General features: G+C 30.8%; 1 protein-coding gene across 1 annotated transcript in view; it reads left to right on the top strand.

Moving 5' to 3' along the window:
• The first annotated feature begins 2,115 nt into the window (after positions 1-2,115).
• The window catches only part of LOC139491824 (uncharacterized), a 32,914-nt gene continuing 17,971 nt past the window's right edge, over positions 2,116-17,058 (top strand). Inside the window, exons 1-2 of the mRNA XM_071279696.1 lie at positions 2,116-2,267; positions 4,678-4,710. The gene's annotated coding sequence lies outside the window, so the exon portion shown is untranslated. The remainder of the gene's footprint in view (positions 2,268-4,677; positions 4,711-17,058) is intronic.

Below are 17,058 nucleotides of genomic sequence, written 5' to 3'. Positions count from 1 at the left end.
GGGAATAGGGGATGAGTTTCATATATTGTTTACCTGTAAAAATGCTGATGTTTCTGCTCTTAGGTCAAAGTTTGTACCAAATTACTATGTCAGTCCGGAATGCGGTTTGATAAAATTGCTCCCCTTGTTTATTTCGCTCTCCTGTCAAATCATGTAATTTCGCTACCTCCAATGGTAGACGCTACAACGATGGGTGTCGCCAAGAAAGGTACGATTAAAGGAATCAGCTAGGAATTAGACGATCACCATTGGTATAGGTGAGTTGTTTAATAGTTGTTGCTTTGTGATAAATGCATGTTTTGGATTAATTGATAATCAGGAATAGCTGGAAAGGAAAGAAACGTGTTGCTACGTGAACCCGGAAAGGCCGGGACGAATTTAAAAAAAAAATCTAGAGACGATCGTTTTGAGTGTGCCACCTACACATTTAAACGTGTACACAAGCACAATATTCCCTATCTATGTAATGTGTTTTCATAATTATGTGATATAGAGCAAAAAAAGGTAGCAGTTTTTTGTGTCTTGTTGTTAAGCATTTCCAGGGGAGATAATGTTATTTTTCACGGTGTGTTTGATAGGTTTGTTACATTGTAACATTATTTAATACACACTCAGAAAGTGGATTAAAATAGCCTCCCACACTAAATTAACTGAATTTTAATTATTATATTTACCGTAATGCTATTATATAAACTTCGGAGGTTCATATCACTTATATTCAACGTTTGTATATCGGATTTTTTTTACTATTGATGTTGAACGGTTCATAGTAAAAAAAAAAATCCGATAAAACCGTTGAATGTAAATGATATGAACCTCAGAAGTGTTATATATTGTCCTTTAATATAAGACCGGAGGTTCATATCATTAACATTCAACATTTTTTATCGAATGTTTGTTATTAACTATCAATGTTCAACGGTTCAACGGTTCAACATTGGTAGTTAAAAAAATCCGATAAAAATGAACGGTTCAACATTGATAGTAAAAAACAATCCGATAAACATGTTGAATCTTAAAGATATGAAACTCTGAAGCCTTACATTATAGGACTATCATTTATTAGTTCTTTATCCTAACTAAATGTTGTTTTTTTTTTGTGGTGTATATTAAAAAAAGGAGGAGGGGCTTTTAAAACACCAAAATACCTTACAAATTTCAGGATTCGACACTAACGCATCCTACAATATTTGTTTACAGAATGAGAATTGAATTCCGATCCGTTTGTACGGGGAACATGTGGTTGCAACCTCCTCTTTAATTGCCTGTTCGATTTTTTTTTTGCAGTGTCAATAGGGAGATAGACAGCAGTTTGTTTTATCAAGAAGTTATGTACGTTCTGCTATACATTTGACAGTCAGTAATTATTCTTAAGTACACATATCGACTAGAGGCACGGAACAGAGAGTAGAGGTTTTAAAGTACCAGATGCTTATCTGAGATTCCAATTTGAACTAAAGAAAGCAATATATAAAGATATGTAGGAGAAATAATCTATATGAATAAAGTTATGTCACAAAAGGAACTTGTTTTTTTTATATACAGAATTTGTCAAACGTCTCCATAACAGAAGAGATGTGAATGCATCCTTCATAGTCTTGTAATACTAATGGTAATAATTTATATAATTTCTGAGATGATATAGCAGTGCTATTGGTTTCCACTTTAAAATAAAACAGGTTGTACATTCAACATAAAATCATTCAACATAAAATATGCCAGTCAACCGCAAATGTTAACACCCCAAAAAGGTCTCTAGTATATTCATATTTCAACTTACAAAATATGCCAAAGGTTTAAGCATGCCAAACATTACTCTTGTACAAAACTGTAACAGATTATCAAAGACTATCTAGCTTGTATAAGTCTTTTTCAACATATATATCAAATCATAGAAAGACCACTTAAACTTATTTATTTATTGACAAAAACTATGATTCTGCATTGTCACGAATATCATGTATTAAATATGTAATTGATAGGCTTTTGAACTTCCCCTACTGTACCTCTGAAGAAGTGAGATATATATAACCGTCCACCCTTGATAAGCCCTCAATGTGTATTACTTTTAAATGTAATAGTGCATTACGTATAAATGTAAAATCGATACTCTTTACATGCGCATGTGTATTGCCTTCAAAAAAATGATGTATTACGTTGCACAATTTTAGAACTTTGATCTATAATGTTACGTTTTATTCAAAATTATAGTAACAAGTACGTTTGAAGTGAGTGGCATCTCACATACAAGCCATGTAAAGCCAGAGGCAGTGGCGTAGCCAGGGTTGGAACGATGTGGATGCGATCTGTCGCTGAGCGGAACGAGGGGGAAAACTTTTGGGACTTTTTTATGCAGAAAAGTAAATTTTTCCTGTATGCATGTCAGTGTATTCCCCTAGAATCCGACACTGGTTAGATTTTCGTTTAATTTCAAAATACCCATTAGTATAAATTATATTTCCAACAGAATTTTATGAAAAATACTACCATCACTAAATTCAGAAATATTTAATGTAAAGTTTCACACCAAATCTTATATTTGACATCTAAAAAACAAACCCATTTAATACAGCGGCACTTCTGTATATGGAACTTCGAAATATAGAAACCGAAGTGACACCCCCTCATTTCCTGGAATTTGAGCTTCCCAAAGAGGTTTTTGATTACTTGTCTTAACTTATTGCTGCGAGAGGATATGGAAATAACAGGCGTCCGTCCGTCTAGTCTTGTTAGCGTTGTCATTTGTACAATTCTTGCCAGATTTTTGTGAAACTTATATCATCATGCAGCAATGTCTTTCACACATGCGAGTATAAATCCTGATCAAATATTTTTAACCAATACATGCCCCTTGGAAATATAAATTATAAATGCAAATATCATTGTATTTGTTTGGAAGCTTTATCTCTCGAGATATAAATTTTAAAAAGGAAAAGTGCTTTGTTTGGTTTTTGCCCTCTTGTACATAAAAATGTATCTTGGATGCGGGGGACATTGGATCTCTGATCTTTTATTGAAAACAACATTAATATTTGTACCTAGATGGAAATGGGTATTTGTGAATCCTGGAATAAAATAACTTGATACTCATTACAAATAGAGTCGTCGTCTTTCGTGCCAAAGAAAAAAGTAAAATCACAAAAATACTGAACTCCAAGGAAAATTCAAAAAGGAAAGTCCCAAATCAAATGGGGAAAACAATATTAGGATATGATGTTTCAGATTTTTTTATCCATCTTGTTTACATAAAGGAAAAACCACGCATACGGCTTCGGAAATGATTAGAAGCTATTCTCATATTCTCATATACATTCGGATACCATCATGTGTATATGCTGTCAACTACGGGGCGCCGAATGGGACTCTTGTGGTTTTGTACAAAATTCAATTCTGTCATAACAAAATCATTTTTGTCTTACAAAACTATGTGCTACAGACTTGTTTTGTGAGAACTTCAATTTTGTGATGACAGAATTCATTTGTGTAGACAAAATTCATTTTTGTCATGACAAAATTCATTTTTGTAGACAAAATTCATATTTGTCATGACAAAAGTCAATTTTGTCTAAAAGGTATGCAAATATCTTAAGATATTTGCATACAAAATTGACTTTTGTTACCTGATATGGAAATTAAATCACAAAAGTCAATTGTGTGAGGTAAGATTCAATTTTGTGAGACAAAATTGACTTTTGTGAGACAAAATTAACTTTTGTGAGACAAAATTGACTTTTGTGAGACAAAATTGACTTTTGTGAGACAAAATTCAATTTTGTCAATTTTGTTGAGACAAAAAATCAATTTTGTTAATTTTGTTGAGACAAAAGTCAATTCTGTCAATTTTGTTGAGACAAAAATCAATTTTGTTGAGACAAAAGTCAATTTTGTTAATTTTGTTGAGACAAAAGTCAATTTTGTTAATTTTGTTGAGACAAAAGTCAATTTTGTCAATTTTGTTGAGACAAAAGTCAATTTTGTGACGACAAAATTCAATTTTGTAACAACAAAATTGACTTTTATGAGACAAAATTGACTTTCGTGAGACAAAGATCAATTTTGTTGAGACAAGAGACAAAATTCAATTTTGTCAATTTTGTTGAGACAAAAGTCAATTTTGTTGAGACAAAAGTCAATTTTGTCTCACAAAAGTCAATTTTGTCAATTTTGTTGAGACAAAAGTCAATTTTGTCAATTTTGTTGAGACATAAGTCAATTTTGTCAATTTTGTTGAGACAAAATTTATTTTTGTCAATTTTGTGTAACAAAAGTCGATTTTGTATGCAAATTAGTTCACAGAAACCAAACTAAACTAATTTGAATACAAAATTGACTTTTGTCGCCCAATTTTCAAATTAGGTAACAAAATTCAAGTCTGTGTAACAAAAATGAATTTTGTCATGACAAAAGTGACTTTTGTCCGCTGATAGATAATTTTGTATGACAAAATTTTAAATTTGTAGTATGATACAAATTTTGTTAAACTGAACTTATTTTTGTTGAACAAAAGTCACTTTTGTCCGTACAAAATTGAATTTTGAGTACAAAACCACAAGAGTCCCATTCGGCGCCCCGTATCAACTGTCATTATATAATTATTAAAGAAAAAATTTTTTTTTTTGTCAAATTGATGTGGATGCTTGAGCATCTGAGCATATATGCAAGCTACGCCACTGAGAGGATGTTATTGATCCCAAGATAATAAACAAGACGGTAATAGTTTTTAAAAGTTAAATGAACTCGTCAATGAAATTGAATGAGTCATACCTTTATGTTTTTTTTTCTATTTTTAAACAAAATGGTTGACATGAATTTGAAAGTTATAATTTATTGTCGTTGAATGTTAGTAAAAAAAAAAAGGCATACGTACGTACGTTAGCTGTTAAAGTGATATTAGAAACTTTATTATCGGATAAATGGTGTGAATATAAATCAATTATCTTTTTGAGAAAGATGGATGCTGGAGTGTGTATTTAATTAATATATGTTCAGTAGAAAACCCACTTAACCGATATTCTTATTGCATATGTTCCTTTATTTCAACTTAGATGTTTCAGTGTTTTAAGCCAAGGTTCTACATCTTCAAATCACATTCTTTTTTGTTTGTTATATTTCATTTTTACATCAGAGGCCCCTGAGGGGCCTCGGGTGTATTGCCATCGCCTACTTTTCAATTCGCGCAAAGATCAAAGAGATGCATATATAATTAGTTTTGGAATAATAACCGAAATTATAGACCCGCGGACCTATATAGTGCAGAATAAAATTCCGTATCACTTCTTTTAAATTCATGTTTTCAATGGATACTCAGTTTTTTTAATTTTTCTTAATGCAAAATTTATAATATGAAAATGTTTTGTCGTTAGAAATATTTGTATTTTAATCAAACGATCTTCAATATCAAAAAATTGTTGTTGCGGATGAATACCACGAGTGCGCAAGAGGGCAAGAGCGAGCGTGTAGAAAATCGAGAGGAAATCAATTCACACATTTATTTACACACAGAAAGGTAATTATATTTCAATTATTTGATTTGGAGTAACCTTTTTAAACCGTTTGTAGCATATATTTGTCTATAATATTAACGTAGTAAAACCAGGAAAATTTAATCTGTCATAATATTAGAATAAATTATCAGGTCACGTCCCCGGCAGCCATTTTGAAAATACCAGCAGATTCTTCTTCTTCTTCTTCTTCTTCTTCTTCTTCTTCTTCTTCTTCTTCTTCTTCTTCTTCTTCTTCTTCTTCTTTCTTCTTCTTCTTCTTCTTCTTCTTCTTCTTCTTCTTCTTCTTCTTCTTCTTCTTCTTCTTCTTCTTCTTCTTCTTCTTCTTCTTCTTCTTCTTCTTCTTCTTCTTCTTCTTCTTCTTCTTCTTCTTCTTCTTCTTCTTCTTCTTCTTCTTCTTCTTCTTTATATACAGAAAAACATCAACTGGTTGATGATTACTTTCCGGCGCATGCCTGGTTTAACAATATTGTTAATGATTAAAAATATATATTTTTGGTTTCTTAATAATTTTTCAATTTTTATGATACAAATGTATATGTAAGTAATATTTTTCAATTGGGTAGGAGTAAGAAGAACCTGCAAGGCCTTTAAAGATAAGGTTACTATTTGTATATTTTTTATAACAACAATTTGTTTTTATAAAGATCTCAACAATATTTTGAGTTAAATTTCTTTTCTTCGTAAATAACAAGTAGATTGATCACTTGGACACACACACGGAACTATTTTCTGTTTTTTAAGATACTGTTTCGGATTTTCGCTCCTTCTCCGACTTAGTTTGTTGCATTAGTATATGATGGTAGCACTCCACAGTTAGAAAATAAAATTAAAAATGAGCCACAAAATGTTTTATCATCTCCTATTCCTGGATTTCTAATACATTAACCTAACTGTTTGTGTTGTACATGTGCATATGTATGTAATCAGTATATTCCATAGATTTGATTTTCAAAAGTTAAAAGAGTGAAAATTAATTCCTTTTATGTGTATCCATGGCAACATTCTGCATTAATTTACCATAAAATATTGCAAAAAGGGGGGTGGACATGTCACATATCCCCCAAAAATTTGGATCAAACTAGAATTTCAATGCCTTTGAGTGATACCTTTTTAGAAACTGTTTACATAAATCTTCCTAATGATCAAATAAAAAATGGGTGTCTTTCGCCTCATTTTTTCGTAAAATCCAATCACAAAGTTCGTGCGATAAAAAGTTGGAAAAAAACATTACAATAATTGCCGGACCAATGTATGGTATGGACATGCAAATACGGACTGTCATATAGAAAACAGCCTATATTACATACATTACATAATCTTGATGTTCATATAAACCCAATACAAAGGCTATTTTAATACTCAGCTATCCAAAAATGAATTTTATTGCACACTAGCTCTCATATTTGAAAAATCCACAGGGGCCAAAATGCGAAACTACACACCTAACTGTGGAGTGCTACCTATGTGAATATGTCCCCTTGACTGGAAAATACGCGGAATTTGTAATGACTTTGACTATGTCTATGTAAGTAATTCTAATATATAATTATTGGTTGAATTTATTGTTTATATAATATTCAGAGAAGACTTTTTCTTCTTCCTATAGAGTTGGACTCTTTTTGAGTGTATAAAGACTCTTGCTCGTGAAATCAAGAGTCTTACTTTACACTGAAATGTCAGAATTTGGGTTAATCACATTTACTGAATTACGATAGATATATTGGGAGAAACCTTACAGTTTTGGAGATATAAATATAGATTAACTGTCCTGTTTTTTAAGTCTTCCTTAGCTTGTAGTATTGTTACGGTTTAGGGTATAAGCTGTAGGTTTGTACATACGACTGTTTCAGGCTACTCAGTAAACACTCTATTCTATTTTCGCGTTCGTCGTTTACTGGTAGCCAACGCGTATACAAAGACATTTGATGAACATTGTGTATACTTATATATTGTTATTGTATGTAAATATTGTTAGTAAGGTCTCTGGGAATAATAGTATAGAGTTCGTCTTCATTGTTTGACCACTGGGGGGTCCCCTGACTGAATGACTGTTCCCACCTTCTGTTTACCCTTATTTCACACGTTCCTGCTTTATTACCTTGCAATTTTATTAGCGTAAGGCATGAATATTGTAACCGGGGCCCATACATGCTAAGAGTAAGCTTAGATAAGTCCCGTTTGTCCATTTCCAGACTCGACAGAATGTCAACATTCCGATCGCCGCCATTTGCATCACTATGTTTATTGACGTCAGTGACCTAATGACCTGAGATCAGCATCCAATCAGCATAACGTAATTTGCCCACGATCTCCATAGGGGCACGAGACGTTGGTGGGACAGAGATATAAATCAAGTGCACAACAGTCTTCAGATAGACTGCGTCCCGCTACCAGGGCAGTCACTCCTGATACCAAGGAACTTACCAAGGCAAACCAAAAGTGTCGCAGTCGATGCAATGCATGTACCTTGCTATTGTTTCCATCCCCGTTGAATAAATGGACCAAACCATAATTGACCTAGATGTTTTACTACGTTTACTACGATGTTGACAAACGATTAACGTACCGAAAAGGGGGGTCTCTGTATATTTTATTAAGTGTTCTGTTGGGTTTTCATGTGATTTATACTTAGAATAGTATTGAATGTTTTGTATATAATAAATTGTGAAGCTTTATTAATCTTGTTATCTGTTGTACATGTAATTAGTAAGTCAATGTTAATGAGTTTCTGTGCTACCATATTTAGACCAGTGCCTTAACTGTTTTGCCTGCTACGCTACCATAGCCTTGACCATTTTGCCAGCTACGCTACCAGTATAACTTAGTCTGTAACTCGACACCAGAGCTGACAGTTCTATATCAGAATTTACCAGAAATATAGTAACCAGTGTGTTAACCTGTGTAGAAATACCTTTATTTATGGGACACCCCCGTCCCGTAACAGTATTGTATTATTTTGACCATACATGACATGTATCGCCAAAATTATATGATAATTTGATGACATACTTGTGCTTATCATTCTCTACAGCATTATTTAATTTAAATGTGTAACCATATCCATGTCAAATTTTAGTAACTTATATTAGACATTTGTTCACACATACATGCATATGTGCATATGAGAACTTGAATTGAGCAAATATGATTAGTTATATCTATGAGAAATACAATCAGTTAACTTTATCTATGAGCACCCATGAGATCTTAAATTGAGCAAATATGATCAGTTATATGTTGAGTAAAATTTGAGCTAGATCTACTCAATTGAGTTAGATATATATCAATATTGAGACTAATCTTAATGGTTATTTGAGCACACATGAGCCTATTTATACTATTGAGAGCAATATTGGGATACTGCATGAGCAAACTAAGCAAATCTTTATTGAGACAAACCTATGAGCGCTATATTTTTAAATTTGTTCTTGACAATTTTTTGTTTATTTTTAAAAAAAATATAGGGACAACAGAGTTGGTGTATGTGGGTTCGATTCCCACCCTAGGCATTCATTTATATTGGCTGGTGCAAAGCGGGCAGTTTAGCTTAGTGGCCCCACACTGACTCTGTTGTTCATATGTTACTTAAAATAATTTGGCGGCATCGTTCAGGTCTTGCCATCTTTATTTTTCTATTCCAAAATCAGACGCAACAAAACCATTGAATAATTGTGAAAATTATACCACAGATAACTATGGTAAAACTTTTAATTGTTTTTGGCATAATTAAACTTGGCTGTCATCCAAGATCTAAAAAGTTTTTATATTGATGAATTATATATATCAGATTTGGATTCTTTTGGTTACAAAACATTTTGGATGGTACATGTAGGTAGCGGCCAAATCTTTATTCCTAAAGGCTTAAAGCTTTCAGGTCTGAAAATTGCCCAAAATCATCACATTTTGACAAATTTGGAACATAAAATGTACTTTTATGAAAAGAACTGATTTATTGAGTGTTAAGACTTTTGAAATAGACCCAAATTACGAACCAAATTGAGAACTTTTTGGAGTTTTATAGTTTAGGCTATTTTGGGCAATAAGTGAAACTTGTCCTTTGAATCAGTGGTTTCACAATAACCATTATATACTAAGTATCTGTTAGAAGATAGCTCTTTCACAGTACATTGTTAAACTTAAAGATAAATATATACCGACAATGACCAATATTAATGATGGAATGAGATTATACATGTATATATACTGTTTTATATTGTTACATGTACATACATAAATGAAAATTAAAACCAAACTGTTGTCATTATTCATAAAAAAAGAAAAGGGAGGTATGATTGGTATAAATCAGACACCAGCTCTAGACAAAATGATGAAAAAGAAATAAAGCTTATAACCATACAACATTTTTACAATCAGAAAAAAACTATACATAAATCAGTTAGAAATAGCCATGAAATGTCAAATGTTAAACAATATATACAAGAAAACTAATGGCCACATCAATGTACAATCGGGAAATCAAGATATACACCAAAAAATTACAAGGCCTGTTTTACAGGTTTCTTACAAAGGACCGACACATTCATATGGTAGTTGTGTTCTATATGTATAGTGCAAAATGTTCTCATTGCTAAACCAGTGGTATCCAAAGTATTAAATCCAGAACAAAGTAAAAAAAACCTAACAGTTGAAAAACTATCCAAATGTTGTGATATTCAATTAACAAAAATACCATCATTAGCAAATGGCTATCTACATATAATACATTGTAATATTTACAATGAACCATTTAATAATTAAAAACCAATTGTTCAAAGAACAATTGAAGGTCTTTCCACAAGTGAAGATCTATTTTATTATCAAAATATTAAAAATCAATCTAAAATGTCAGTTCCTATGGCTTTATAATATATAAATATGAATTTAAAGCAAAGGTCAAAATCTAGAACGTGCAAATTACCTATGACCTTGACCTCAATTTCAAGGTCATAAACCAAGGATCTCAAATCAAAAGACCCTAGGTCTTTATTATGTATGGTTAATGAGTTATTTGACTTTACGCATTATTCTAAATATAAGATGGGCAAAAACTCCTATTTATTATTTACGCACCCTTTCAACAAAAATTTATAAGTAACGGCATGTCGCAACTAACAATTTAGTGAAAATAAGATGTAGATATGTTATAAGGTTTTGAAAATAAGTAAAAATAAGCCAAAATAAAAAATTTAGAATATGACCTTGACCCTTGACCTTGACCTAATTTTCATTTTTTTTGGACCAAGGATTTCAAATTAAAAGACCCTAGGTCTCTATCACTTATGGTTTACCAGTTAGAAATGCAAATCACTTATATCAAATACATAAGGGGGAATAACTCTCATATGGAGTATCAGGATAGCTTCGGTTAAAACTAAACTCCGAATCCTGAAGATGTAACGAGCAATTTGGTAAAATAAATTTGTTGTAATCTTTTACGGTTGCGAAGGAGTAGTGGCCACAAGAAAAACAGTGTTTGGCGAGATAACTCTTACTGCACGGTTGTCAGTTTTAAAGCGTATAAACTATACGATATCATATTCCAAATATCTAAGCGACATCTTTTGAAACAACAAAATTACGCAAGAAAAAAAATTAGGTGGAAGAAAAAAAAAATAATAATCAGAACAAAATCAATAGGTCTTTCCACGGAAAGGTGGAAAGACCTTATTAGTAAACAGAACCTACAATGTACATGTATAGCTGCTAATTTAAAAAAAAATATAATGGATACATGATTGACTGTGTTACAATAAAACCAAGATACAAATGTAACTCAGTGAAGCTATTTATGAACATTTAAAGAGTTTGTGTTGACTGCAACAAAAATCTAGAATAAGGGATAGTAATCTTGCTGTGTTAACATCCATTTAATTAGCAATTGATCCAAAAGCTAAATGTTTCAGAAAAAAGACCTGGATACTACATGTACAAACATTGTTAATTAATGCCATTTGTAGAGCAGGATCTGCTTACCCATCCGGAGCACCTGAGATCACCTGTTTTGGTGGGGTTCGTGTTGCTCAGTCTTTAGTTTTCTATGTTGTTTCTAGTGTACTTTTATTTGTATGAATGTCTTTTTCAGTTTTAGTCATGGAATTGTAAGTTTATTTTCCATTTATGAGTTTGCTGTTCATCTGGTATCTTTAGCCCCAAAGTTTCCCCTGGGTCAATTATTTTTTTCGCCACCTCTTTCGCCAAAACAATATATTTTTCCCCACTTTATTTTTAATTAGCCACAATATTACAATTTATCTGTTTTGATATGATTGTCTTGAACCTCTTTTTCATAGTTCAGTGAGTGACTATATAGCTACTCGAAGAATTGTTTGCTATGTTGATTCTCTATTATAAGTTTTAATACGCTAACGATTTTTGTATGTGTGCATATATATGGTCATAATGCCAATCTAACAGTTCTCATTTGACCAAGTAATCATTGATAATTCACAAAGTTAAGTTTCCTAGTTCAAGTCAGTATCTCAGATATGATAGCACATTATATTTAATATTTGTACTATATTGTATGGTGAACATATCTGTCTGGTAGGTATAATATAAACACCTGTCATTTATCAATAATTCAACACAACTTGAGGTCCTCTGATGTTCAGTACTTCAGTACTTTGATTATCTAAATTCTGGACTTCCCGTACTCTAATTAACCGGCAGTTTTTTCCTTTCCGTATGTAGTGACCTTAACCATAACACCTTCGTTAGCAAAGGTAAACAGAGTTAGCGTGAAAGATATAAGTATAAACAATTCTGCAAGAAAAAAACAATACACCGATCGCGCGAATCAAAGTAAAATTAACAGAAAGGAACTCATTGAGAAAAAAACAACTATATATCTCTATGATCTATCACCTCAATTATTTGTTTTTCACTGCTCTAACAAGTCGACTGTTTATCAATTGATATCGATCGGTAAACTTCGGCACGATACCTGAAAGCAAATTATTAGCTGAAGTTTTCGACCAACATTTACAAAAAGAAATTTATGGATTCGAAATAAATGTTAAAACAAAAACGTACACAAGGGATTTAGTATGATATAAATGTATATATGTATGTATTGTTTCAATGATTTCCACTACATATTATAATGAGGCCCCTCATGGGGGGGTCCTAGTAATCACATAATCACCATTTTTTTGCCAATATAATCACATAATCATTAAATATTTGCTTATCTTTAGTAATCAAATAATCATAAACTAAAAATACAGTCCTAGGTAATCAAATAATCATGAAATATTTGGCTTAATAATCAAATAATCATTAAAAAAACGGCCAAGTAATCACATAATCAAAAACCCCATGAGGGCCCTCTATAATGAGCAGAAATTCGTTACAGGTCTCATAAAGGTAACATGTGACTATTAGATAATTTGCCCACATTTTGTTTTTTAAATATACTATCATTCACACAAATATATACTTACAAATATGTATACAATCAGATTTATTGAATTGAAATAAAGTAATTGACGCACAGTATTTTTTTTTATTTCAGTTTTGAAATACATTTAAAGGGGCACTAGCTACGAGATATATAAAAAATCTAAAGTTTGATTTTTTTCTGTTCAATCAATAATGAAAGTGAAATAGTGAAATAACAATTCGCTTATTGCAGTCAAGGACGTATAACTAATATACGTCCTTGCATATATATATATATCCATTTTCTTTCAATAAAATCAACTGGTATTATTTTAATAACACAATTGATTTACGGAGAAGATATAACATGTTTATTGTTTCTGTTATTGAACATTAAAAGAATCTGGCGAAGACATTTTTGTAGTTGCCCGGCTTTTAACTGTTTAAAATATAATTTCCACCATGATCGCATGTGTATTAATCTGCATCTGATTCAAATCGAAGATCAAATAATGTCTCTGATCAAATCACCATTCTGTATATCCAAGATATTACCGCATTACAAGTGAATGTAAAAATTAATAACAAGGGCTTCAAATATTGACATAAAACTGATAAAATTTAACAGTAAATCAAAAAGATCACCCCTTATCTCGGTAATGGAACGATCGATCTTCTATGTTGAACAGTGGCCAAGGGATCTTTACAACTGAACTATTTCGATTAACTTTCTTTAGGTAACTATAAATATGACGGCGGAAGACTGAAAAAAAGGGCGTCAAGTAACCTTGGTTACGTGGAAAAAAAAATGGCGACTACGGATACGGAATCACATGACCAGGCTGCGGATGAAAATGGTCAATCAAGTAAGTGATGGATTTTATTTTTTAATTCCTTTTAACTGCTGGAAAAAGATTTAATGAAACCCTTTGTTATACTATTTATGCTATATGAATGATGTGTTGTTTGTTTGATATGTTTTATCTGAGACTTATAACTAATACATGATGTATACATTGAAGAACCTGAATTGTCAAGTTCCGTTAACTAAATTTTCAGTATCCCGCAGATTACGTATACAGAACTTTTGATCTATTAGTCCCATGTTTGATGTCTTGTGTTTATTACATGTATATGTCGGCTTAACACTCGATCATGAGAGCATATGTCGTATTGTTTATGTATATCCGACTTTGACAAGTTTGAATTAATCTTGGTATAAATGCATATTTATGATCATGCAGTGGCGGATCCAGGGGCGGGGGTGGGGGACCCCTTTCTGTACAATCAATGCATTTTAATGGAAACATAATAAGAACCCCCTTTATTCTTGTTTGTGAACCCCCTTTTTAAAATGGCTGGATCCGCCCCTGTTTATGATTCTTACTTGCTATTATAGTAACACAGAACAATGAAATCAAGTACAATCGTTTCAAATAAAAGTTAAATAGGTATAGAAAGATGTGGTATGAGTGGCAATGAGACAACTCTCCAATCCAAATAACAAATGTACGTTTTTAATACTGACGACTGTTCTTGATGTTTTGGGTTTTTTTTTTGGGGGGGGGGGGGGGTAGGGGGCCTTGGGGGTAGGTAAATTCATCAGAGAAATATATAAGACAAGTATTTCAAGTTATGTCTCTAATTTTTTAATTAGCCACAATATTACAATTTATCTGTTTTGATATGATTGTCTTGAACCTCTTTTTCATAGTTCAGTGAGTGACTATATAGCTACTCGAAGAATTGTTTGCTATGTTGATTCTCTATTATAAGTTTTAATACGCTAACGATTTTTGTATGTGTGCATATATATGGTCATAATGCCAATCTAACAGTTCTCATTTGACCAAGTAATCATTGATAATTCACAAAGTTAAGTTTCCTAGTTCAAGTCAGTATCTCAGATATGATAGCATATTATATTTAATATTTGTACTATATTGTATGGTGAACATATCTGTCTGGTAGGTATAATATAAACACCTGTCATTTATCAATAATTCAACACAACTTGAGGTCCTCTGATGTTCAGTACTTCAGTACTTTGATTATCAACTGCAATTAAAATCAAATTACTACGGCAAGTCGTTTTTATATTAGTTCTTTAACCAAGATATCATATGAATTTAAAAAGATCTATAAAATTCAATATAAGAGGTATCATCAATTTAAGATGTTTGTAAAACTAAAAAGACATGCCATCAATTTGAAAAGATATCTTTCAAACTAAAAAAGGTATATCATCAATATAAAAAAAGTTGTCTTTCTATCTAAATAATAAGGTATCTCATCAATTTAAAAAGATGTCTTTCACACTATATTATAAAAGTATAGCCTTTGTATGAGGTCGATACAAGGATATAATTAACCTCATACAAAGGCTATATTTGTTATATTATTAATTTCCGACCATATTTGGAATTTTATAGATATCATATTGTCTCCGAGACAATACAACATATTAATTGTAATATTTCAATTACATTTTTTGTTGTGTTTTTTTTTTTTTACATCTTATGTATTTGAAAATTTTTTCCTCAAATAATCCATCATAGATATTTTTTATAAAACTTTACGCAATATCATGAAATTCATTACATGACGTCACAAAGTATACCGGGTTTAAGATATTCTAAAAATAACCGTGCAATATGCTTTTTGCTGTGCAGTATGATTTTTGCTATCCGCCGTTTTCTATCTACCTTCGAAAATATAGTTAAACATGTGACTATCCCAAAACGAATCAAATTTGTCAAAATATACGAATTAATAATATAATAAGTTATCTCATCAATTTAAAAAGATGTCTGTCCTGTTGGTTTTCCCGTTTGAATGGTTTTACACTAGTAATTTTGGGGCCCTTTATAGCTTGTTGTTCGGTGTGAGCCAAGGCTCCGTGTTGAAGGCCGTTCATTGACCTATAATGGTTTACTTTTTTAAATTGTTATTTGGATGGAAAGTTGTCTCATTGCAGTCACACCACATCTTCCTATATCTATCAAACTAGATAAGATATGATATCTTATCAATTTGAAATATATCTTTAAAATTAAATAAGATATATTATCAATTACAAAAGATACCTTACAAACTTTATTAGATATTTTTTCTATAAAAGAAAATCTATTTTCAACTAGATAAGACATCTAATCACTTTTCAAAAGTTAATTTTATAATAAAAAGATATATTATCAATTTGAAAAGACATTTTGTAGACCAAAAAAAGATATCTTATCAATTTAAATGATGTCTATATGTAAACTTAGACTTATGTTATTAAACAGTTATTTCATATTATTTAAAATCAGATATCTTATTTATGAAATAAAATATTTGATAAACAAATTCAAATATCGTATAGGCAACATAAGGTATCTTATTAAACTATAATAATATCTTATAGACTTATAGAAATACATATAAAACTAACTAAAACATAGTTTTTTCATATTATTTAAAATCAGATATCTTATTTATGAAATAAAATACTTGATAAACAAATTCAAATATCGTATAGGCAACATAAGGTATCTTATAAAACTATAATAATATCTTATAGACTTATAGAAATACATATAAAACTAAATAAAACATAGTTATTTAATATTATTTAAAATCAGATATCTTATTTATGAAATAAAATTTTTGATAAACAAATTCAAATATCGTTTAGGCAACACAAGGTATCTTATAAAACTATAATAATATCTTATAGACTTATAGAAATACATATAACACTAAATAAAACATATTACATACTTAGATATCTTCAAAACTAAATAATTTATATGATATACAATAAGATATTTTATATATTTGTGAGATATCTGATGAATCAATAACATGATATATCTTAAAGTTAATACGATATCTTATCAAGTGAATAAGATAGCGTATATGATGTTATGTTTTATTATAAACAAAACAATATCTCATTATGTACTTGTCTAAAAGATGTTTTTGATATATGTTCTATATCTTGTTTAGACAGTTTAGAAGATATCTTTTAGATAATAATATCTCTGAGATTATAAAGGATATCTTATCAATTCAAATTAAATAAGATATATAACTTTTTAAATACAGGATAATATTATCTTAAATGATTTATGTGAGTCTTTTTCAACATATATCAAATCATAGAAAGACCACTGTGCTTACTTCCCATAAT

This window comes from Mytilus edulis, chromosome 10, assembly GCF_963676685.1.
Source record: "Mytilus edulis chromosome 10, xbMytEdul2.2, whole genome shotgun sequence".
Lineage (NCBI taxonomy): Eukaryota > Metazoa > Mollusca > Bivalvia > Mytilida > Mytilidae > Mytilus > Mytilus edulis.
Note: the sequence above shows the minus strand (reverse complement) of the source record. Positions and strands in the feature narration are given on the sequence as shown.